At 33.9% G+C, this 26,605-nt stretch overlaps 2 protein-coding genes and 1 pseudogene across 4 annotated transcripts in view; 2 read left to right on the top strand and 1 right to left on the bottom strand.

The window, feature by feature from the left end:
• The window catches only part of Npr1_0 (atrial natriuretic peptide receptor 1), a 144,819-nt gene extending 123,395 nt beyond the window's left edge, over positions 1-21,424 (bottom strand). Inside the window, exons 1-2 of one of the 2 annotated variants that reach the window (XM_054225161.1) lie at positions 20,909-21,424; positions 19,320-19,489 (exon numbers count right to left, since the gene is read on the bottom strand). The gene's annotated coding sequence lies outside the window, so the exon portion shown is untranslated. The remainder of the gene's footprint in view (positions 1-19,319; positions 19,490-20,908) is intronic. The other variant, XM_054225162.1, reaches the window with a different exon arrangement.
• Fbxl7_1 (F-box/LRR-repeat protein 7) overlaps positions 1-26,605 on the top strand; it is a 280,685-nt gene that overhangs the window by 125,607 nt on the left and 128,473 nt on the right. Inside the window, exon 1 of one of the 2 annotated variants that reach the window (XM_054225171.1) lies at positions 14,906-15,064. The exons of the other annotated variant lie outside the window; for it this stretch is intronic. The gene's annotated coding sequence lies outside the window, so the exon portion shown is untranslated. Of the gene's footprint in view, positions 1-14,905; positions 15,065-26,605 lie in introns of those variants that run through there. 2 annotated transcript variants of the gene reach the window in all.
• Positions 9,463-16,128, top strand: LOC105218266 (farnesol dehydrogenase-like; annotated as a pseudogene).

Raw genomic sequence — 26,605 nt, 5'->3', positions numbered from 1 at the left:
CCGTTTGTCCGTCTGTCCGTCCGTGCAAGCTGTAACTTGAGTAAAAATTGAGATATCTTAATGAAACTTGGAACACATGTTCCTTGGGACTGTGAGAGGGTTGCTGGGCAAAATCGGTCCACTGCCACGCCCACAAAATGGCGAAAACCAAAAACACATAAAGTGTCATAACTAAGCCCTAAATAAAGCTATGGAAATAAAATTTGGTATGAAGGATCGCACTAGGAGGGGGCATATTTGCCATAAATAAAGTTATAATAGTAAAATTTGGAATAAAGGACGTCAGAAACACTAAATTTCACATAAGAAATGGCAGATGGAAGCTGCACTCAGATCTTTTTACAAAATGGAAAATGGGCGTGGCGTCGCCCACTTATGGGTCAAAAACCATATCTCAGGAACTACTCGACCGATTTCAATGAAACTTGGTTTGTAATAGTTTCCTTACCTCCCAATAATATGTTGTGAAAATAGGCCAAATCGCTTCACAACCACACCTACTTCCTATATACCAGAACTTTGGAGACGATCTGAATCGTTTACTTTACAATATATAAAGTAAGCACTAGTGAAGATATCGGTGCAAAACTTTGCACAAATACTGTATTTATAGTGTGGCAGCCCATTTCTAAAAATCGCCGAAATCGGACCATAGGTTTCCAAGGTCCCATATATCGAACATGAGGACCTCGGTGCTTCTAACCTAATATTAGGGTTTCCAACTTTCAATGGACTTTATACAATATATGTATATGACGAATATGTGGGTCAAATTGTGTATTATATAATATTAATTAAGTTAAATAAATAAATTGCGAGAGTATAAAATGTTCGGTTACACCCGAACTTAGCCCTTCCTTACTTGTTTTTTGCTAAAACTGTTTTTATATTTATCATACTTAATTAGGTACACGTGCCATTGAGGAAAATCGATGAAAGCCTTCCGTTTAACCAAACTAATGACATGAAAAAATCTACTCTTAATTGATTAGTTTTGGGAATATCAGCAACTTTAACTAAATTTAATTATCTAATGAAGCAATTAACCCAATTCCAAATTAATTGACAATAAATCGATACAAATATCAAAATGCAACCATGTGAGATATTCTTGAAAAGAGCAGGAAGTATTATTTTCAGTGAGCCTGATTGTCGATTCGATTAATTCGACAGAAAAAATTTTATATTTATAAACAAAAATAATTCAATTAAAAGTTAAATTATGATATGCATCTTATCCGCATGGACAGTAAAACACCAACTAGACGGCTACCAAATACCAATTATTAAATAAATATTAAATAAATGAAGTGTGTTTGTAGATTAACAATATTAGTTAATTTACAACTTAATTGTGTCCAGAATGAATATGACATAATAGCCTTTTCGCACAGCCAAATAAATTTAGTACATTAAGATTATAATTGAGAAACCAGCCGGCTACACGATTAACGATATTATTATACATTTTGATTTTCGCTGTTCATATGGAGTTGACAAGTTTCATCGGCTCATTGCTATTTTACAAACGACAACCAAGTTCACTGCTTAGACAACAACTCGAAGAGTTACATTGCATTTTCAACTCGATTTGTATTCGATTCGAAATAAGATTTTTTCCTTTGTATGGTAAATCGATCCAGAACAGCGCTTAAATCGAGAAAAAAAAACGATTAATTGCTTAATTAACTCCTGTGCGAAAGAGCTATAATGGACGTTAATGTTTTAGTGCTCTAAAAACCTGCAGAAATCGTTGACAAAACTTATAAAGCGGTATGTGGCAATCGGTACAATGAACTTTCTGAGTTAGTATTATTTCATCACGAATATGGTTTGCTGTGTTCACTGTGTGTATGAACATTTTCCGGAGAACATCTGCTCCAAATAGATTTAAGATAGATTTAACATTAATTTAAGGTTAGAAAGAACTTATCTTGTCTGTAGTGACTAATAATGGCATCGCCAAAAGAAAAAATATATATTGAGAAGAAAGCTTAAGAGCGTATTTGGCATCTGATGTTTAATAGTTGGATATATTTGGATATATATTATTAATTATTATATAAAATATTCAAATATACTTTTAAATAAGAACGTACGAATAGTTAAAGTAATATTCGCTTTTTTCTAAGAAAACTGAACAATACACATAAATTAAGGAAATGTTTTCGACATACCCAGCCAACACTTTCCTCTTTATCAAAATTATTTTCTTGCTCATCGTAATAAATATGTAGATACTGATTTATCGTCTACTTCGATTTTTGCACTGCCAATTCCTCGAATACATTGTTTGGCACGCACATTATTTGCTAAGGATTTACTTGTGGGTGAAAATGCATTTACGCCATTTCGAACATATGCACACTTACTCAGAAGTTGTATATAAGTAAATGTGAGTTTGAATGCATTTCGTACGTCGTATAGTGTAAATAAGAGGTAATGTCCGTGAGAAATTACCAATATGGTGAAATGTTTACCTTGTGCAAACACTATAGTGGGCGATCGGCTTTAAATTATGGATATATAGATGGTATGTAAAGGGTTTTTCAAAAGGTGACAGCAAACGACGCCATATTGTATCCAGCTCTTTTGAGATTTCTCTTCAGTAAAGTTCGCCATTTCATCATGGAATGATTTACGATCCAACAACGAGTCGAAATTATTAAAATTTACTACAGAAATTCGGAGTCAGTGGCCTCAACTTCAAGAGCGCAATGCCCTACGTAGTCAGGCAGCAATCCATACGTACGCCAATCGTGTGTTAAGTCTCGAAAGAAGACGCATAAACCAGTTGTCAGCTGTTTTAGCGAAACTATTATCCAAATGGGAGCTTCAGAGTAAAGCTTTACATATTTTGTAAGCTGTGTTGAATAACCGAGTTATTCTAGAAAGTCTCATCAAAATTTCGGAAAATCGGATTATATTAATACAAAGTATTTTAGTTTTTTTACTATTCACTTTTTAATACAATAAGTTACCTCTCAATGAATCATCCTTTCTATATTCGAATAAACCTTTCATCATATCACAAACGTAGCATGCCTTTGGGAATAATCGTTTGGAAATAAATATTAAATTAAAAACAATGACAGTAAATGTCGCGTGTGAAGCTTTATAATCGATCACGGCAAAAGGTGAGACACTATTTACATACCTCTGTAAGTTCGTAGTTAATATATAGTGCACTCAATATGCACATCAGCAAAAAAAAATATTTTTTTAGTGCTTATGTCAGTGCGTCACCGTTATTTATCGCTACTATCGAATTTTATGGTTGCCAGATATATGTTATTTTATGTTTGTTTTTATCAACAGATAATGCATGAGTACATATGTGATTGCATTCCTAATTTTATTATCTTTTGTTTTGATTAATTCGATTTTGACGTTTTTACTACAGTACTTAAGGATCTGTAAATAAATATGAAAATCGATGACATCAATAAATCTTTAAAAATTTCAAATTATCTACTGAAGTGGATATATACTTCGTGTAAATTGAGTTGAAAATGTGTATACGATAATCGTGGTAATAGATAATGATGCGAGTCAATTAACAGCAGTCCAGGCATATGTCATTAAATATATTTTTAAACTCACGCTTTATGTATATTGGTTGTACCGTTATTAACCGTATTAATAAAATAAAAACCTTCTTCGACTCTCATCTCATTTTAATTTGGCTCATTTTTTGATATGGATATTCTAAAAGAATGACAGAAAAAATAAGTTCATAATAAATTAGAGTACTACAGTTTCATCACTGAACTATTAAGATTCCGATGGCTTATTATTTTTTCTAGATCAGTATCTTCCTCGTGTATTTTATATAAATAAATAATCACTTCTAAGATATTCTAAGATAAAACAATATATCTTACTCCGGTAGTAACCCATTGATGAAGTGACGATTTTGACATTTGTGACATACTCTCAAACATGCGTCCTTGTCAAGAAAGTCTCCTATGTCAATTGGCAATACTATTATCAATTCTTGTATGTTTTAAGTAGAAGAAGCCCGAAAAAGCATTTTGATTTTTAAATTATTTTTAGATTTATTTTTGTTGTAGTAAGTGTAGTGCATGACTGCTCACAATGCTTTGAAATGCAAATGTCTTTTTACCAATTCTGTTTTGCTTTGTTTTTTTTGACGTTAAATGTCAGTTTAATAGCGAAATTTTTAAAAATAATTTATATTTATTTTTGTGATAACGTTCACTTAAACTAAACCTAAGTAATTGTCTAACAATAAAATGACTGAGCATAACTAAAGGATACATGATACATGAATACAGCCGATATTTTTTTTGATCAATACTCAAATAATACGATCTGCAGAGCTAAATAGAGAAGGTACAATCTTCTATAAGAGTGTACTGCGTACGCCGATGATATTGATATCATCGGAAGCAACAACCGCGCCGTTTGTTCTGCGTTTTCCAGACTAGATAAAGAAGCGAAGCGTATGGGTCTGGTGGTGAATGAGGACAAGACGAAATATCTCCTGTCATCAAACAAACAGTCAGCGCATTCGCGTCTTGGCTCCCACGTCACTGTTGACAGTCATATCTTCCAAGTAGTAGATAATTTCGTATACCTGGAAACCATCATCAACAACACCAATAATGTCAGCCACGAAATCCAGCGCAGAATCACTCTTGCTAACAGGTGCTACTTTGGACTGAGTAGGCAATTGAAAAGTAAAATCCTCTTTCGACGAACCAAAATCAAACTCTACAAGTCGCTTATTATTCCCGTCCTGCTTTATGGTGCAGAAGCTTGGACGATGTCAACATCAGATGAGACAACACTAGGAGTTTTCGAGAGGAAAATTTTGCGCAAGATTTATGGTCCTCAGAACAAAGGCAACGGCGAATACCGCAGACGATGGAATGATGAGCTGTACGAGTTATACGTCGGCATACATAGTTCAGCGAATAAAAAGACAGCGGCTACGCTGGCTAGGTCATGTTGTCCGAATGGACGAATACACTCCAGCTCTGAAAGTGTTCGATGCAGTAACCGCCGGAGGAAGCCGATGAAGGGGAAGGGCTCCACTCCGTTGGAGGGACCAAGTGGAGAGCGACCTGGTTACACTTGGGATCTCCAACTGGCGCCGAACTGCGAAGGAAAGAGAGAAGTGGCGCAATATCGTCGATTCGGTTATAACGGGCTAAACGGTTGCAACGCCAAACACATACATACATACACTATACGATAAAATCGATTTTTTCGGGTATTGGACTAAATTAATTTTTAATTTTTTTCATGAGATTGAGTCGAAAGTAAAAAAACGTGCCTTCGCCGATTTTCGAAGTTAGTCTTCAAAATCGAAATATGTGGATTCGAAGTTCGAAAAGTTTGAGTATCTCACATATCCATTAATTAATAATATAATTTGTTTAAAAGGAAAAAAAAATAGTTTGCTCCAAAACCATGCCGAATGTTGTACAGTGTTATAGATTAAAGATACGTTGAATGAATTACAGTAGTTTCTCAGGATTATAGTAAACATTTTCTGCTCATGCGTTGTAATCAAATATTTATGTATTAAATTTTTTTTTTATTTTTCGCTTGTTTCTGTCGCTTTCATTTCATTTTAAGAGTTCGCCGATTTATTGCACACGTTTTCAATTTGTTTCACATAAATCAAATAAAGTAATTTCCAACTTTTTATCATTTCAATTAAGTTAGTAATCGACACTGATACGAAATCTCAGGCAATGACAAACATAATTACATACTTAATTATATATGGGTCATATATTTTCGCAAAAAAAAGCTAAAGTTAAATTCATTAATAGTTTGTGTGGCAAGTCACCAATATAAAAATGTATGAAATACTACAAATACAATGAATGAAAGTTTTATAATTTTAGCGCGAATTTCCACGCGAAAATGAGTAATAAAACGTTTATTGTTTTTACCGTATTGTTTTTGTTGATTAATCTTATCAAATGTGTCAACAAACTTCCGACGGCCCAACGCTTTTGTCTTTTGTTTTGATTTTATTTTTGTTGATTTGTTCGGTGATATATGGCAATAATTTTACTTTCGATAAAAATGGATAGAAGTGAATATGTTATACGGAGGGTTAACATAATTTCTCTCAATGTCGAATATGTTGAATAGCCTTTTCACACAGCTAAATTAATTGATCAATTAAAATTTTTTTTAAGAAACCAGTTCTTGTCCTTCACACTGCCGTCTACTCGATAACCGATCAGCTGTTATACATTTTTTTCATAAGAAGTTGGTAAGTTTCATCAGCTGATTGCTATTTTTAGTAACCGCCGTGTAGCGCAGATAAAGCACGTATATATAATTGCAAATATTGCGGTCTTTGTCGCAGAGTTGCATTTCATTTTCAAGTCGATTAAAATTCAATAAAAAATTAATGTAGATTTTTATTTTGTGTGGAAAATCGATCGATTAATCTGCGTTTTAATGGAACAGAAGTCAGTTAATTGATCAATTAGCTGCTGTGTCAAAAGGCTATAACTCTCATAGCGTTCCTTCTGAAGATGGTTTGGCAAAATTTAAAATTTCGATATTAAATTTTTTTTTTCGAAGATCCAACTTATAACTTCTACACTTGAACACTTTAATCGAACCGAACTAGTAAATAAGTGAAAAGCGTAGATTATATCTATATTTTCGACAACAACCGGTTATAATAATTAAGTTTAGAAATACCCTTATTTCGAATTTCGATTTTGAGGGCTTACTTCGAAAAACGGAAAAATCTCTCAAAATCTCTTGTTTCAATACCCAGTGAAAGCTTGTATCATTTACAATTTTATTATATCAAATATGCCTCTCAAAGTTTCGATATTTTTACTTACTGGGTATTAACATAAATCAGCAAAGCAACATGTCTATAACTGCGCACACCAACAAACAAAATTATTCAATTTAACAAGCATTAACGGTGTTATTGGCGTCATGCACTTTGGTTTCTATTTTGACACGATTCGTTATCGCCAGCCAGTATCTGTAACCGAATGACAGTTTGTATGGGACTATCAAGTACATGTCGCTTTATTGCTTCCTGCATGTTGGTGCAAATACACATACATACATAACACAGCACTCGCTTGTATGTATACGTAATAGTAGTGCTGGTGTGTTGTGAAATAAATTGACGGGTAAATACAAATAAAAACCGCCATTATTTAAGCGATGTTATGTTGTATTATATAATCAATGCAGTTTCATTATTATGGCTCAAAAATATAATAATTTCTCATAATAACATCTATTGGTTATTATAAAAGTAATTTTTTCTACTTCTATTGTGATGAGCTTTAACATATTTCATCCACCACTCATATTCTCATGCAAAGTATACATTGCAGTTTCCAAGAAAGAAGACGGCAAATTAGTGTAGAGAGCTCGTAAATTCTCAATAATCACATAATAACCAGAATGATGCAACTATGCAAAGCGTTCTACAATAATTTCACACTAAACCACAAATTAACAAAAGCAAAATTCAGACGCAGGAATTGAAAATATAAACAAACTAAATTTATTTGCACGTGCTTTTCGAAGAAAGTTCTAACTCAACACAGAACAGACAGATTTATTAACACCAATAATAATGGTTCCAAGCAACCACAGCAAGTGCTCATATCTACATTGGAGGTATAAAGTACTCAACGACAGAAGTAGCCAAACACCGCAAGTGTCAAATGCATACTGAGGCAATAAACCGTTAGAGGCGAGGATATTAGGTGTATGATGTGTTAAAAAGGTACTCACCTTGTATACTACAACTACTATATATATTTGCTAAACTAAAATGGAACTATAGGACTATGAATTGTACTCAAGTAGGACTTTCGAAAATGTGTATGTTGGATATTTGAATATAAAAGTAATTATTTAGTTAGTTTGGAATAGCCGCCAGTTACTCTTGTGGTCTTTAGATTTAATTGCTGAATTGGTTTTCCGATTTTGAATAAAGAAACTTAAGTTAGTTCAGTTTTTCGCTGTTTAAAGTTTTTGCTAATTTTCAGCCTAATTCACGAACATACCACGATTCTGGTGGTTAAGCGGCTTCCGTTCTTCCATCAATTTGATCTTGTAAAGTAGGCCAAGATCTTTTCGCAAAATACATCACAACGACGTCTCAGAGATGCCCAACGCTAGAGAATGACGTGTGAGAGACTGATTTCGGTCACGGGAACATTTTGTACAGTGCCTGTGGATTTAAATTTTTCCACTAGACGCTCAAATGTTGATCTGACAGGACGGTTGCGACGGCCATTAATTGGACGTAGCGCTCTTAAAGTTGAGAACACTGACTCCGAATTTCGGTAGTAAATTTTAATAATATCGAAGTGTTGTTGTGTATTTCTTTCCATGGTGAAATTGCAAACCTTAATGAAGAGAAATGTCAAAAGATCGGGAAAAATATGGCGTCGTTTGCTGTCTCTATCTGTCTACTTTTGTAGTGCCCCTTTTGGCAGTATATGCATGTCTATTGAAGCTCTTGTTGTTGTGTCAGAGAAAGAATAATCTCAAAATAATCACAGTTCTTCGAAATGTTGCTTATCTATATACTATTATAAAGAGAAAAGATTTATATGTATGTCTGTAATGAATAAATTCAAAAACTACTGTGCCGATTTCAAAAATTCTTTTACCATTGGAAAGCTACATTCACCCCGAGTAACATGGGCTATATTTATTGCTAGAATCTCAACTTTCCGGAAATAGTTCCCAGGTGAGAGTATCAAAAAGGATCCGTGATGGAGAATCTTAATCTTAAACTGAAAATCGTCTTGCAAGTCATTCTCTTCGCATCGCAATCGAGTGCCAGGAAGTCGAGGAACGAGCGTTCGCAGCTGCTTGCTGAACAAAATTTCAAAACCTATAACTTATAACTTATGAAATGTTTGTTTAAACCCGTGCGAAGCCGTAGCGCTCTGCTAGTATCACACTATCACCAAGTCAGTAAACTTGTCTGTGTGGCGGTATTGCTAACCGCTAATACTTTCTATAAAGTCAACAAAAAAACAACTGTAAACTATCAAATTTCCATTCGAGTGCCTCCAATGCCTTGCTGACCATTAAAATTGGTTCAATCAATAATGTAAATTTACATAACTATCGAAATCCTATACTGTTGTCTAGGCAAATACCAAATTTACATACCGACATATGTACATATGTACTAAATTTTCTGTGTTAATTACATAAGAGTGTCAACACACGTGGTGCAAAACTAAAATATTTACTCTCCTTTATATAATTGTGGAAATCATGATTTCAATGTGTGTGCAGTATATACTCAGAAGTTCTTCGTTTTGTAAAACCAGAAATTTCGCAATGAGTTGCTATGCACACATATATGTAATCAATAATGAACCAATATTGTTCAAGTCCAATTCGATTTGTAAATATTTAATAATGGTAAACAGGTTTCGAAGTGTATCGCTTCATTGGAGTTCATGTAAAAGAGGGCTTAAAAGGTTGTTTTTGCTTCTTAATTACAAAAATTAATCGAATGTGATTTGTAGTAACTTGTGATAGATTCTTAAGTATCTTAAATTGATTAAAGCTATAAAGCTAAATTTCTGAAAAGCCGGTTGTGGAATACGTTCAGAAGAATAAGATCGATAGATTTTGAATGCTCTTACACATTGTACCTCAAGCTGATTGAAAGCAGTCTAGAGGCTTATAGCCTTTTCGCACAGCCAAATTAATTGATCAATTAAAATTTTGATTGAGAAACAAATTTTTACCCTTCACACTGCCGGAAACTCAATAACCGATCAGCTGTTATACATTTTTGTTTTTGCTTTTCATAAGAAGTTGGAAAGTTTCATCAGCTGATTGCTAGTCGTGCAGCCTGAACAACAATTCGCAGACAAAGAACGTATATATAATTACAAATGGGGCCTTTGACGCAGAGTTGCATTTCATTTACAAGTCGATTAAAATTCAATTAAAAATTAATGTGGAAATATAAAATTTTTATTTTGTATGGTAAATAGAAATAAATCAGCATTTTAATCGATGACAGGCCAGTTAATTGATCAATTAGCTCCTGTGAGAAAAGGCTATTAGCATCAACTTAGTGAAAGCGGTCTATGTTAAAGCCATAATTTTTCTTTAATTCAATATTTCTGAAGGATTAAATGCATACAAAGAACCAAAAATTAACTCACCATCATTCAAAAGGTTCAAATTTAGGTGGTCTGATAGAGGTTTCGGTTGTAGTAGCACTGTATGTCAGTGAAGCCAACGGTTGGATTTGTATTTTATGACTGAGAGCCGACTATGTTTCGAAGACGATAAGCCCATATTTTTGTATATAATTTGTATAACTATTTAGCTCTGGCTAAACAATACTATCTGAAACAGATTCCCAAATAAACTAAACCCGATCCTACCGAAAAAAGGTTAATCTGTTCTTCTTTATTTAGCAGTAGTAGCAGTAGCACTGCTATCCTATTGTCCACTACTGTATATCCGATTATTGATTGCATTACTTAAATTGTTATAGTTTACGCAATGTCTCCATTTCAATTTGCAACACATTCCTGCACACCAACACATATATGGTATTCTCGTATATGTATATCTTCTACTCCATTTATCCGTAGCACAACCTTATGCTGATCCCATATAACCTTAACATGTATGTATGTATGTATGTATGTATGCGGGTCAACTGTCATCATACGCATGGAAGAAAAAGGACATTCAAGTTTTTATGTATTTTTCCTTTGTTGTTGTTGTTTGTGTATATACAACTCGTTCGTTAAACGGATATAGACTGTAACTTAATACTTAACTACTTAGTTTACGTTTCCGTCTGCGTTCGCTTGCCTGCCTTTGAGCACCCTCACAGACATAAAAGGAATGAATGCGCATAAATACAGTATTAGTCTGCATGTAGTATATGAGTATGTTTCATATTTAACGGTGACACAAGCTTAATGCTCTTATAAAAGCAGTCAACTAACGGCGCAGGATGTAATGCTGCAATACGGTTATAACTAAACGGTTAATTGAATTTACTCTGTTTAATTAGCAAATAAGAAAATTCCCACTCTGTGTCTCCTAAGCATGAGGTCATCATCAGTTTGGCCAACCTAAAGATCTTAGATTTCACCGTGAGTCATTAATTAATGATTGACTTATGAGGATTGTCTTGGTGACTTGATGGTTGACGGAGAGAATGCAAATCGTGGTGAAGAAAGAACGGAGTATCATCCGACGTGACAAAAGTCCACGGTCGCATACCACTTATTAAAGAGACACGAGATAAATGAGGCTATAGGCATTTCAAAAAGCTACATTTGCCCCACGATTTTGCATGTAATTTTGGCATAAAAAGCTATAGACGCGATGAACTACATAGCATTGATTGACGCTGTTGAAGCACACTTCGAATGAATTATGCATAATTTCATAACCATTTACAGAATATGGATCAGCCGCTAAGGACCCTTCGAAATAGTTTACCGCCACCGCTGAATTTAATTCGAAGAAGTGGTCAGAAAGAAGATGATCGCCATTTCATGAGTTTCACAATCTACGATCAAAGGCAAAACGGTCACAGGACTCTACAATGACGGAGCCATTTGGAGACAAAAAAAAATGCATCATGAAAACGTACTGGCTCACTGCACCGCCGTTGTTGTGACTAAATTAGTTTTACTAGGCTCCGAACTGCTGTCCCAACCCACATATGATCCCATGACTTTTTCTTCCAATGTTAAAAAGTCAATCGCCAGGCAGATATCTGAGTCAAATGTGAATGTTATCGCCACATTTTCTGATGTCTGGAAGAAGTTGCAGGATCATTGGATGAAGTGTCGCGAACTAGAAGAAGACACAATTAACGTAAAAAATAAAATTACATTAAATTAATTCTAGAGCAGTCTCTAAAGTTGTCAGCATTTATTCTGATATATCAAAGGAATGAGAGACATATGCAAGATATCTGGAATACTTGTATAAAGTGCTTGTCGTGTTCATGAATTCGATTTCGAAGATTTAATCCAACGGCTCCAATACCTTTTTACTTTCCCGAGACATAAAGTGAATATTTGCGGAATGAAAGAAGATAAGGGCCTAAAAACAAGCTACAGAGTTCGCTTAATCACTTGAGCTCCAGGTTTTAAGTGTTAGTTACTGATAGAAGTATTTGTAGTGAAACTACCAGTTAATTTCTTCGAAAAAATTAGAACGAAACCCTTGTTTCTGTAAAGAATAAGCCAACCCCCTATATCATCCCTTTAACAAACCGCTGCTTCTGCCACTGTCTTCATATGATTAAAATAAATACCTAAGTTTCAAGTCTTCTTATAATAATTGAAAATAAAATAGTACATTTTTTATACACATACATATAAATGTATTTCACTATTCTACTTGAATGTTAGAAATCATTTGTAAATATTAGCATTTCATTACATCAACTCGTATATGGCAGAAATAGTTATAAAAGCTGCACTCATATGTGTAGGGTTTTTAGTTCTTTCCGAATATTGCCGTCAAACGATGTTAAATTTAAGTAAGAAACGCTGGCAGAATCGTGTTGCCGTCGTCACTGGCGCCGGTGCCGGCATTGGTGCTGCCTGTGTGAAATATCTAGCGAACAATGGTATGATCGTTGTGGGTCTGGCGCGTCGCAAGGAGCGCATCGAAGCGCTGCGGGATCAAGTGGAGCCGACGGCACGCGATCGACTACATGATGCCATAAAATGGCATCAGCAACAGGTTATTGATGCATTCAAATTGATCGTCTCCGTCAATTTGGTGGATGATAATAATCAGCGGGCTATACAGGATGTGATCGATACAAATATTCTGGGTGTGGTGAATTGTACTATAGAAGCTTTTCGTTCGATCAAAGCTCACGGTGGTGTTGGGCATGTTTTTCTAATTAATAGCATCTCTGGACATTATGGCCTGAATTACCGAATACTTCGTTAAATATTTATCCATGCACAAAATATATAACTAAAAAAAAAGAGTGCGTGGAGTCCCTACGCGCGGATGAAGTTAGACTTCTTAGTGATATTCCAAGAAATGCATATCATTTTGTATGAAAGGAAACTAGCGAGAGACACTTTCTTAAATTCACATTTTATAAATTTATTATGCCCATTTTATAAACCAAAGTCCAAATCAATTAACATTTCTGGGTTCTGACAGATTAATATCTATAATATTTACAATTGGATTATGATAACTAAAATACGATATGAAATGTCTTACATCTATTTTATCTATATTTCTCGCGAATACCGCATCAATAGTCGTACCTCCTTTTGTCGTAGGATCATTTCTTCCATTGATCATTTCTTATGAAAATTTCTCTCTGAGGAACGCTAGTAATGGTTCAGCTTCTGGCAATGAGAAATTTACATTAAAATCTCCCGCAAGGAGTACCGCTTGTTCGCTATACCCTACTGGTTCTCCGATAATATCTGCAAAAGATTGCGAACCTGCAGTTGACGACGGTAATAAAGCTTTACCGATGAACAATTTTATATTTCTCCAATATCTCGCCAATTCTTGTTGATGTTGATATCGTCACATCAGCATCACTCGCGTACGGAGCCTTTATATCTAAATGAGGAGTGAGAATTGACATTTGTCTTGTTCATTGTGATAAATAGCAATTGTAGTACATTAATATTTGGCACCATATATTAGTAGAATATTTAAATACATAATTTTTTTGCATAAATCTCGCAAACCAATAAAGCTATATAAACCAAATTTTTACAAAATGGAAAATGGGCGTGGCATCGCCCACTTATGGGTCAAAAACCATATCTCAGGAACTACTCGACAGATTTCAATGTAATTCGGTATATAAAATTCTTTTGACTCCCGGATGACACGTGTGCAAAATGGATGAAATCGGTTCACAACCACGACAAATTCCCATGTAACTCAATTTTGAACTCCATCTTATTCCTTCACTTTATAATATATACATAAGGAACCAATAGGATAGCGGAATAAAACTTTACACAAATACCCTATATGATCTGTGGCAAAAATCAAATCGAATAAGAAGAATTCAGTGCCTTATGGTAATTTTTCACCGAAAATATCGGTAAATCTTTCAGATATTTTTGTTTAATTCAGAGAGAATATTTTTCTTCAAATAAGATACACTATTTGCCAGAACTGGTTAAAATCGGGTCATAACATCCCTATAGATCGGTTAATATGTGAAATATCTTAGCCAAATAAAGTGAGCATATAAACTTAGATATAATGTATGTTGGTGATGAAAATGAGTGAAAACGGTTTAGGAATTACCTCAGCCTATATACTATATATGATTATTTTCGCTTTTCTTTTGGACTTTATGCCGAATATATGGGTCTAATTGTGTGTTAGCTTAATAAAAATATTCGGTTGTACCCGAACTTAACCTTTCCTTACTTGTTTTATATTAATATAATTATTGAACTTTTTGAATTTTTTAATCAACCCATGTAACGCCTTAATAAATTGTGGCCTAAGTCACTGTCGAGACATGAGACGTGCTTAGTAAAGTAAATATTTAATTATTTTATTGATCACAAATCCTTCTAAGAATAGTAAAAGCTTTATATTATGGTGTGTTTATGTAAAATCTCTCTGATTACATGTACGCAATTGTAAATATTAGCGCTATGTTACATTACATCACATATACAGCTGTTGTCAGCTAACTGGCACAGACACTTATTATATTATAAATGATATTTTTTTTCCACTGATAATACGGGTTTATCATATTATTTTATGATATATAATTGATGTAAAAGCTGACTTAGATGAGCAGCGTTTTTAGTTGGTGCCGGCTATTTCCGTCGAACGCTAGCAAAGAAACAATTCATTTTCATTACTACATTTCAAGTATTAAATATTAGTAGAATCGTGTTTCGGGCATTGGTGCTGCCCATAAAAATATCTTGCGAACGTTGACATGATCGCGGTTGCCTTTATATATGCTATTCAATGTGACCTGAACAGATTATTGATGCATTCGTAGTGATCATCTACTAATACGGTCCTATTGCAGACATTAAGCGTGAGAACAATTTCGATTTTATACTTGTGATGTCTCACTATAAATGAGTGCTGAGTCGCGAATTGAAAAACATCTGATCGCGAAGACGAAATATGAAAATGGCGGATCCGTTCGTCTATCAATTTTTGTTCCCTTTCATGTGGCGACCTCTGTTGGTGTATTTATGTGGGTGTTGGGAGTTTAATGTGGTAATGTGGAAATCATGGTGTGTCAGTGTTGTGCATATAAGTAAATGTTATGTATTAGTGTGGTGAGTTGATGCTTGCTGAATGTGGATGTATTTAAGGTGGAGGAACGAATGTGGCTCATTTAAACATTTGTCATTGCGAAAAGTTCTGATATGATATTTTCACTAGTGCTCTACACACTCAGTCTTATAAGTATGAGGTCATCATGAAGCTCTTAGATTGCACATTGTGTCATTAATTAATGATTGACCTCTGACGATTCGCTTGGTGACTTACCAGAGAGCAAAAAGTAATAGAAGTTGGATTCCGAGAGAAGAACGAAATATTTAAAAGTGAATCCACTGGCAATTCCAGATCGGCAGATATGGCGTGCCAGTCCAGCAGCTTGATAAGGCACAATTCACATTAATTTGTATCTTCCTCAACCTGTGATGTAATTTACTCGTACGTTCATAGTTACACTGCGTTCAGGGCTCATATGGTGTTGATTTCAAAATATTTGGCAATCTATGGCAATTTCTCTATTAGATCATAAACACATAGATTTATACTAATAAATTGTTCGCAAATAATTTAGAGCTTAAAGAAGAATGTAAGCCAACGAAGTTCAAAATATAAACCAAAAACAGACAAATTTTGAAGGATAAACTGTGGTATATAAAATAATAGCTTGCCGCACAACCATATGTTGTGCTAGCAACAACAACAATAGCAATAGTAACGTAAGTCAATGATGACAGCGACAAATAGGCAGACACAGGAAATCTTTGATATTGTTAGCCTGTTGGTGTTGTAGGTGCTGACTTTTGACCATGGCGCCAAAAATGATTGGTTTCTCATACGCCGTGTCAACTGAGAGACTGCACGTTTGATGTGCGTGCTTTAGATGCGAACAAATTACAATTTGTGCAAATTTGCTACGCAGAACCTTTAAACGTGACAAATTTGATTGCTGATTGCATAATGCGGAGTGTGGCATGATTATAGGCTGTTTATATACTAAAATTGCTTAGAATAAAAAATAATAAAAATTTAATATTGAATAAATAAAAAAAAAATTGTTCTCTCAAACACCCCTCAAGAGTATAAGAGCAAAATATATTTTTATACTCTCGCAACAAAGTTGCTAGGAGAGTATAATAGTTTTGTTCACATAACGGTTGTATGTAACACTCAAAACTAAACGAGTTAGAGTTAGATATGGAGTTATATGTATATACCAAAGTGATCAGTGTGACGAGGGGAGTTCAAATCCGGATGTCTGTCTGTCCGTCTGGGCAAACTGTAACTTGAATAAAAATTGAGATATCTTTATGAAACTTGGTACACGTGTTTCTTGGAAGCATAGGAAGGTTGCTTTCGAAGATGGGCCAAATCGGACCACTGCCACGCCCACAAAATGGCGAGAATCGAAAACACATAAAGTGCCATAACTAAGCTATAAACAAAGATATGAATGTAATATGAATGGCCATATTTGGATGTAGTTTTTTGAGCGAAGTGGGCGTGACCCTGCCCCTACTAAGTTTTTTGTACATATCTCATAAATGATATATCAACCAAACTTTCTAGAGTCGTTTTCTTCAGGCACGCCCTTCTACAGTTCAAAAATGGAGGAAATCGGATTATAACCACACCCACCTTTCATACAAAAGTTATGTTGAAATCTACTAAAAATATTTTAATTCTGTAAGTAAAACCACCAGAAACCTTAAATTTCATTAAAAACATGGTATAGAAGAGTTGCACTCAAACCTATTTGTTGGTCAAAAACCATATGTCAGAGCTACTCTTTCTAATTTCAGTGAAATTCAGTTCGTAATATTTTCCTGGCAATTATAAGTTGTGAAAATGGGATAAAAACGGTTCGCAACCACTTCTAATTCGTATATACCAGAACTGGGAAGTCAAACTGAATCGTTGACTTTATAATACATAAGCTATCGGAACAGAACAAACACTGCATTTACAGTGTGGCATCGTCATTCTAAAAATTGTAGAAATCGGACCATAACTTTTCAAGTCTACATATATGGAACATGCGGATCTCAGTGCTTCTAATAATTTATTTTTTAACGAAAATATAGGTAAGTCTCTCAGATATTTTGAAGATATTCAAAGGGAATAATTTGTTTCCAATAATATGTCTCCGTGCCAAAAATCAGTGAAATCGGGTCATATCTTCTCCTAGATCCCATTTACCTAATATTAGGGTTTTCAATTTTCAATGGACTTTAACCATACCATACTATATATGACGAATATGTGGGTCAAATTGTGTGTTATATTAATTAAATTAAATAAATAAATTGCTAGCGTATAAAATGTTCGGTTACACCCGAACTTAGTTCTTTCTTACTTTCTTACTTGTTTTATTAAAATTCTTATTTTATACTATTACCAACTTTCCTCCCGTATTCAATATACATAAATCACAACTGTTCTTATCTGTACGCAGCACTATTTGAAATCGCCTCAAGCAAATTAACACTGAATAATTTTTTCGAGTTAAATAATTTATTACTTTATCACTTTAAATGAAAATTTTAGTTTTTTTGGACATTTCCATTGCATTTGAATTTGTTTAGCATATCAGTGAAATAGCGATCTCTCGCATTGCGGGTCATCAATTATCGAGTGTGAAAATTCAATAATTGCTACTATGAAATATTACAGCCACACATATTGCGATTAAATTAATAAGGCCGCATGGAACGAACACGCGCACACAAACATATGTATGCGCATGTGTGTGCTATATGTTTCCACAAATGCATAAATATGGAAATTATGCCCACAAATTGGTTAGAATAATTATTTTGTTGTTGTTTTAGAAATAAATAATTTTTTGGTGTATTATTCATTTTGTGTGGATGGATAGAGGAATAGTTAGGGTGGTTATAGGATTGATTAGAATTTGCCTCCTACTAATGTTCGATATGCTCTTTGTAGACATGCACTCAAGGTTTGCTGTCTGATGGATTCAACATATTCTGTGTCCAATCTGCGATAGGGCTGGTTATTCACAGAGAAATTGGAAAGTTGTTTCATTATTCCCTACTAGTTCGCAAATTGTTCCTGTGGTACTAGTGAGCTCAGTGTCTTCTTGCAGTTAAGGGCTATGCTGGAATTAGTCATTTGCGACGCCAAGGCCAAGGCCTGGCTATTTATGCTTTATGCATCCTCTCATAGTTTTTCAATATAGCTTCGCAGGCCTTCCCAGCACTTCCGCTTGGAAGATGCTGGCCGAGTTCGGTTGTCGGATAGAGAGAGAAATGTACAGATCATCGGAATAAACTCCCGTGCCTACTCCGCAGTCCAATTTTTGAACCCGTTGGTAGAGGCTGAGATAGTACCTTCCTCCCCATTTATGTCCTTCTCCATTCGCGTCTAGAGGGTATCCTCACCTGGAAGTTACTATTGCAATCGAAATTTGGGAGAATGTAGTCTGATTTATTGACGTTTACTCTGAGTTGGCTTAGGATATCACTCCATAGTTCATCTGATTCCAACCACCCAATTCCTTTATTCTTATTGCAGAACATGCTGTTATTTTATGAATATAGATGTCTATGGGTAGTTGATGCAGGTTCACCTTAAGAGCATCAGTTGGAAATTACTGGATAGCATCAGTAACCCCTGCACATGCTGCTCTTTGTATTGTCCCCTATTTATGTAAGTATTTGTCTAATGACGGCCGTATACATCCACATGATTATACTAGGTTTAAGGTTCCAATTCGTGCTGACGATTCTCTTGCAAGTGTACTAGGCCATATAAGCTTCGATTGTATATTGAAACTATTTCGAGTTGAATGACTAACATACGAAAATTATTCGACCTAGAAAGCATTTCTTTTTACGGACTCAAAAAAAAAAAAATATATATATATATTCATATTGTGCAATCTCAATATTTTTCCTTCATACCCCACTGTGAACCCGATTGGAAGGTACTACTTTAATGCTGAAATATTAATGCTCTGAGAATTTTAAGCTATTATATATATAACATATTGAATAAAAAAGAATTAATTTATTAAATCAATAAATGTAAGTTTAACTTACCCTTATTAGAAGTAAAACCAGTTAATCGTCGTATTTGAGGTCAAATTTTATTACATGACATTTATTATCTTTAAGCACTTTTGATTAACATTGTTACTATTAGAATTTAATATTCTTTAATTAATGTCGAGAATTCTTTGTAGTAAAATTTTGATAAATATTTTCTTGAACTAAAAAAATTTAAATTCAATTTATGTTAGTGTTAGTTAATTCTAGCAATATCACATCCTTTTTTCTTTCAAAACAAGAATATTTATTTTTTTATTATACTCTCGCAACCTGTTGCACAGAGTATAATAGTTTTGTTCACATAACGGTTGTTTGTGTCACCAAGAAATATAAGAGTTAGATATGGGGTTATATATACATAAATGATAAGGATGACGAGTGGATTTGAAATCCGGATGTCTGTCCGTCTGTCCGTGCAAGCGATAACTTGAGCAAAAATTAAGATATCTTAATGAAACTTGGAACATATGTTTCTTGGCACCCTGAGGAGGTTGCTTTCGCAAAATTCGGTCCACTGCCACGCCCACAAAATGGCGGAAACCGAAAACCTATACAGTGTTATAACTAAGCCATAAATAAAGTATGAAAGTGAAATTTGGAACATAGGATCCCATTAGGGAAGGACACATTTGGATATAATTTTTTTGGAAAAGTGGGCGTGACACCACCCCCAAATAGGTTTTTTGTATATAACTCGCAAACCAATAAAGCTATATAAACCAAACTTTCTGCAGTCGTTATACAGTCCAAAAATGAAAGAAATCGGATAATAACCACGCCCACCTCCCATACAAAGGTGAGGTTGAAACTTACTAAAAGTGCGTTAACTCACTAACGAAAAACGTCAGACACACCAAATTTTACATAAGAAATGGCAGAAGGAAGCTGCACTAAGATTTTTTTACAAAATGGAAAATGGGCGTTGCGTCACCCACTTATGGGTCAAAAACCATATCTCAAGAACTATTCGACCGATTTCAATGAAATTCGGTATATAACACTTTCTTGACACCCTGATGACGCGGCTGGAATATGGGCGAAATCGGTTCACAACCACTACTACTTCCCATATAACTCAATTTTGAATTCTTTTGATTCGTTCACTTTATAATACATATATACATTAGGAACAAATGAAGATAGCGGAATAAAACATTACACATATACTGTATTTGAGCTGTGACATCACTTGTGGAAAAATTGTCAAAATCGAACCATGACTTTTCAAGGCCCCTGATATCGAACATGAAGAACTCAGTGCCTAAGGGTAATTAAGGTAACTAAGGGTATGTGATTATTGAAAAAGCGATTCTCGAACCGTTGAATTGAGTTCAATTTTGTATTTTATTTTTTGCATTTTGAATTTTGATGTTTTTGCCGACTAGCAAACTTAAAAAACTATTTCTTTTTATTTCAATATTATAATTTTTTATTAATAGTATTTAAAACAATTTACGTTTTTTTTTTTTTTTTTTTTTAAATTCCAAAACTGTGACAATTACAGGCTATGATATGCCATCAAAAAGTTTTTAATTTCAATTAGCAATTTATTTTTTATTATCACATATATTGTTATTTACCTCTGTTAAATGACCTAGAAACTTGCATAACTTCATTTAGGCACACAAAAATTTACTTAATGATTCAGTTTTAGAGAATTCACATCAAAATATGTACATATTTGAAGAGTATATTCAACACCTTCCATGAATTTCATGATTATTTTAACACTAAAAACACAAAAGAAACCACATGAGAGCACACACTGAACTGTAGCCAAAATTGCCGGCCACAAAAAGCTTATACAAATTTACAACTATTAACGCCTCACGCCCACTCAATCACAGTTAGGTGTGAATTTGTGAAATTAACCATCTACTTCACAGCTGTTGTCTGGACACTCAAACATTTTTCGACTTTTTACTTAAATTTTTTTACACTCACTTGATTTCATCAAATTTCTAAAACGCACAATTTGCGACGCGTTTTTGTATTTATTTTTTTAATTTTTGTATTATTTTACGCTAAGTTTGATTTCCGCTACACAACCGCCGATGTAATACCGGTAAAAACGAAGCACGTAGCACACAGGGCTGCAACCAACGCGGAACTGAAACTAATGTTATTAACCACTTTCGTTACTTCCATGCTGCAACTTCAATAAAATTACGCTTAACGCACACACACGCATACACACTAGGCGAAGAATAACAATAACAACGCGTGCTGTTGGCTTATCAGTGTTGGAGTAGCGATTTTGCAGCTGTTAAAGGCTTTGTTGTACTGTATGCTCAGCAAAAGATAAATAATATAATTAACATTGGCATGTCATATTAATTAGCAGTTGACTGTTATGCATGGGTTAACAGATATTGTAGTAAGCTGTGCGCTGTTATGGTTCTGTGGTTGAAGTTTTGATAAGAAAATCTGTTAGCATGGTAAGAAAAATAACAAAAACGAACTTTCTGTTAACCCATTGAGCTTTTGACGGTTGCTTGCCTTTTTGAATATGAAGAAAGCTTTTGAAGTTCAAATATAAAATATTAAAGTTATTATAAAATTGTACCAACATTTATGAGTTCGAATAATACGATGAGTTACAATAATAATATTTTCAAAATTTTTGGGAGCTTCAACTTTCATTTTTAAATTCTATTTCGAAACGGTATCTTTTATAAGAAATTGTGAAACCAACACTTATGCTGTGTCGAAACGGCTTATGAATTTTCTGTGAATCCTTACCATGGAATACACTGTATGCATATATATTAGATTTCATTTACAATTGCGATGAGGATTATCTTTCAATTAGCCGATTCATTAGAAAAAGCTAAAAAAAAATTTTTTCGTTCAACATTACAACATTTCAAAAATTCCATAGAGAGCCCTAAGAAATATAATCTTAAATTAATTAAATTAATCAGTGGCAATGCCGTATAACCGTTGAATAAGTTTTTGAGCTTTTGCTTAAAGGCTCATAAATTGGCGCATATTTGGAAGAATGGAAGAGGTAATTGAAATATTGAAATTCTTACTTTATATTAGAAGCTGGGGGGTGAAAAAGATAGTGTGAGGTATATTGCTATAAAACGAAACTGATTTCTTTTATAGGCACGATTTGTCTATTTGAAAGTAATCCTTTGAGGAAATGTTTAGTGTGGCGTCAAGAATATAAAATCATTATTAGACGGGTAGTCTAATTTTTTATTCAATCCAAAAATTCTATACAGTCTAAACTATTAACTTATTTTAAATTCAAATGATTTAACAGTGTCTGCAAAAAATATATTTACACGCTCATTGTCAGCTGTCGTACATGGCGTATGAGTGACGTGTGCTTCAAAAATATGCCAAAATGGAAAGCGAATTTGGTAAAAGCGAAATGAGAATTTTTTTTTTTTTATTTAGTTTCTATGTCTTTAAGCAATTGCACGCCATAAAAAAGTTAAAATGAATCTGTTGGGAGCATATTTTTTCTGCTTGAGCAAATTTATTACTCTCAGCTCAGTGTTTGCAGCGCAAAAGTTTTCTAGCGTTGCATAAATTTTCACAGAAAAGAAATGCAAACTTATCGTTAGAGAGCTATTAAGATCTTGCTTTCGCTAAACTATGTTTTGCATATAGATAAAAATAAGAAAAATAATAAAAAATAAGAAAAGTAAACAAAATTTGTGCTGAAAAATCAGGAAATAAAAATAAAAGAAAGAGAAAGCATTAAAAAATAGAAAATAAAAGCGTAAATCAACTTCTGAAATGCAGCTTACCTAAGAAATTTGGTTTACTTTTTGATTTCTTTTTAAGCAGTCATTACTTTTTGCACCGCACGTCACTCATACGCCATGCCAAACAGCTGAGAGTTTTAGTAGACGCTGTATTTGCATATTTATTAAAGTAACAGTATATACTGCAATACAATACAGGGGCTTTAAGTTTTTTCTCTAGCAACAATCATCTAATATCTATTTTTAAAATTATTTCACTTTTATACGGTCATTCTAATAATAGAACTGTGCATTTACTCGCCTTTAGTTTTTGCATTCCACTTGGGAAGAATTAATACTGGATCGCTTTGGCCTTACCTTTGATGTGAGTTCTTTTTGCAAGCAAATTTTGGGCATTTGCCAGATTGCATTTCGCGTTATTAGAAGATGAAAAACATTTCTATTTAAAGAGAACACATTTCACTTAGTTCAGCTGAAGCATGCAAATGTATATAAAATGTAACAAAATTTTGTCTGCTGTTTAATATTCATTGACAAAATTCAGTTAGAGTAATGTTTTGATTTTAATTTTGAATTTTAAATTTATTGAAAACATAAAAACTGCGTTTCAGTGTGCAAAGTACATATCAACTAAAGTGCAGTATAATTCCTATTTATCTTAATTACTTAAAAATAATTTATTTTTAAATTTTACTGTTTAGCTTTATTATTTTATTTTGTTAAATGCCTTGGGATACTAGATATATACTAATTATTATTAAAATGTTAATGTATTCTATGAGATTTTTTTTTCGCATTATGAACATATACGAGTATGAGGATCAACCAACACCATGGTTTACTAGCAGTTAATTGTTCATAGATTTCCGATCTTTTGCAATCCGATCTTTGACAAAAATTCCATTCCAAAAATCAATCCTTAGCTTAGGAAGTATCAAAGAAGCTTGTTTTTGTTGATTTATTGGAAGTTCAACACCTCAGTTGAAAGTTTTGGCTTAATATACATATATTTATTTAAAGAATTTCGCCAGAAAATAAGATCATCAATTTTCGTACAATTATCTTACCGTGCAAGCACCAATATTTCTTCTGAAACCAATAATACAAATATTACAGAAATATGCGAGGTTCCATGTTCTGTGTTTCTAAAAAAAGAACTTAATTTTCCATTATACTCATATAATGCTCACCGAACTTAAGTTATAGCCTTTTCGCACAGACAAATTAATTGATCCATTCAAATTTTTATTGAGAAACCAGTTTTTGCCCTTCGCACTGCCGGCTATTCGATAATCGATCAGCTGTTATACATTTTTGTTTATGCTATGCATATGAAGTAGGTGAGTTTCAATTTTCTCAATTATCACAGCCATTATTTCCAGCAGCGACATCTACCGTCGAGCAGTATTAATGCTATTTTATCAAAAATACATCCAATCGTATATGTAATTACAAATACGTTCTTTGTCGCAGAGTTGTATTTCATTTTCGAGTCGATTAAAACACAATTAAAAATTAATGCAGTAAAATTAACTTTTTATTTTGTATGGCGAATCGATCTAAATTAGCGCTTTAAGCGAGCAAGGGCCGTTTAATTGATCAATTAGCTCCTGTGCGAAAAGTTTCCAACACTTAAGGGGCCTTCCATAAATTACGTCACACCTTGAAGGGGGGGGAGGGTATGATTCAGAAGTGACATTGTGTGACAAGGGGCAGGGGGAGGGGTTCAAAAGCTTTGTGACATCACATTTCAAATTTTAGGGCAATATCGTTTCCCGCTCTGCTGCACTCCTGGGTGCTAGACGACTGGCTGCTCTGTACCACGCCGATCACGCACTACTTCTGCCGGCGGTGGCGTGGTTTTACCGCTGCGTATGCATGCTTGTTGTTGTTTGCAAGACTGACAAGTGCCGTCGCACATTAGTGATGAGCGATATTTCACTACCGGTGATTTTTTCACTGTGATTGAAAAATCACATATAGCAACTGTGATCAATTCAGTAATTTACAATCGCAATTGCAGTTCAGTAAGTTGAGTTCGATCACAGTAGCTATAGAGAAGTTCAGTGTTTTTGTTCGATCATATTACATATACGAGTTCAGTATTCTAATTCGAACACTGTAACAGTAGCAGTTCGAAAAGTAACAATCACTGTTCAGTAGCAATACCAGTTCGAAAGTAACAATCACTGTTCAGTAACAATACCAGTTCGAAAGTAGCAATCACTGTTCAGTAACAATATCAGTTCGAAAGTAGCAATCACTGTTCGGTGATCACAGTAGAAATCTTCGTTGTGATTTTGATAATTTTGGGTACGGTGATTACAAAAGCAGTTAGATATACCTAAAATTTATTAATTAATTAATTGTGATTACAAAAGCAGGTAAATTTTGGATATTGTTAAAATTAATAAAAATGAATGTAAAAAATTAAACAAAAAAAGTGGAGAATACATTCTCATAAATTCGTTTTTTTTTGTTGTGATCGCAATAGCAATATAAAATCACAGTGATTTAAAAATAGCAATCACTGAAATCAATGTGATTCAAAAATAGCAATATTGCTCATCACTATCGCACATGCTTCGTGCCGGCGCAGTGACTTCTATTCGTTCCCATTGTTTACTTGACAATTGTCTTCTGCCGTGTAACAGTCATAAGTTTCTAAGTCGTAGTATTCTGATTATTTCTTGACTAGTTGTCTCTTTACTTTAATATTTAACTAAATGTTGATTTTATTAAAGATTATTCAATAAATATAAGAATAAATAGAATAATCTGTTTTTTTTATTTTATGATAAATCCATAAAATTGGAAAATGGGTGTCGTCATGTCAGGGGGGGGGGGGGGGGGTGAGTTCAAAATGTGACAACTTGCGACAAGGAGGGGGGGAGGTGTTAAAAAGTTCTTAAATTCGTGTGACTTAGCAATGCCTTCTGATTTTATTGGATGCTATGTCTTTAAGTTTGTATAAGAATTCTGTAGATCTTTGCTTGCTCACTCTTCTAGCTTGCGGAAGTCAAAAGCATGGTAAGGGGCGACGATTAAATAAAATTGGTTAATATTAATCATTAGTATTATTCGTTTTGATTCAAGATATGTACGCCAACATTTTATTCTGAATACTTTAAACACTTTCTCTTCGTAATGAGGTCATCGACAACATGCAATTAGGTGCTTATGAATCTAGAGCTAAGATAATATGTTGTTCCATGAGTCCTACATTTAGACGGTCATCATTTAGTTCAGTTATTATGTCGTAATATACTGGAGCTTGCCATTAATTTAAGGATCCTGCGATTGGAAGTGGGTACTACTCAGTACTATACTTGGAATTTTATTAGTTCTTCCTGCAGATTTTTGTTCGACTTAGGAGTTTGATTTGAGAAACAGCCATCACTATGCCAAAAATGTTTGTACTCACTTATTTCTTATGAAATTCCCAGTGAATATAGTTTTTAATCCAAATACGTTATTATATCGGACTTTATAGCGGAAATACGCTAAGTTAGTCTTAAGTGAATAACTTTGATGGAACTTTTCTAACGACTAAAG

This window comes from Zeugodacus cucurbitae, chromosome 2 (assembly GCF_028554725.1).
Source record: "Zeugodacus cucurbitae isolate PBARC_wt_2022May chromosome 2, idZeuCucr1.2, whole genome shotgun sequence".
Classification (NCBI taxonomy): domain Eukaryota; kingdom Metazoa; phylum Arthropoda; class Insecta; order Diptera; family Tephritidae; genus Zeugodacus; species Zeugodacus cucurbitae.
This window is presented reverse-complemented; position numbering and strand designations above follow the sequence as displayed.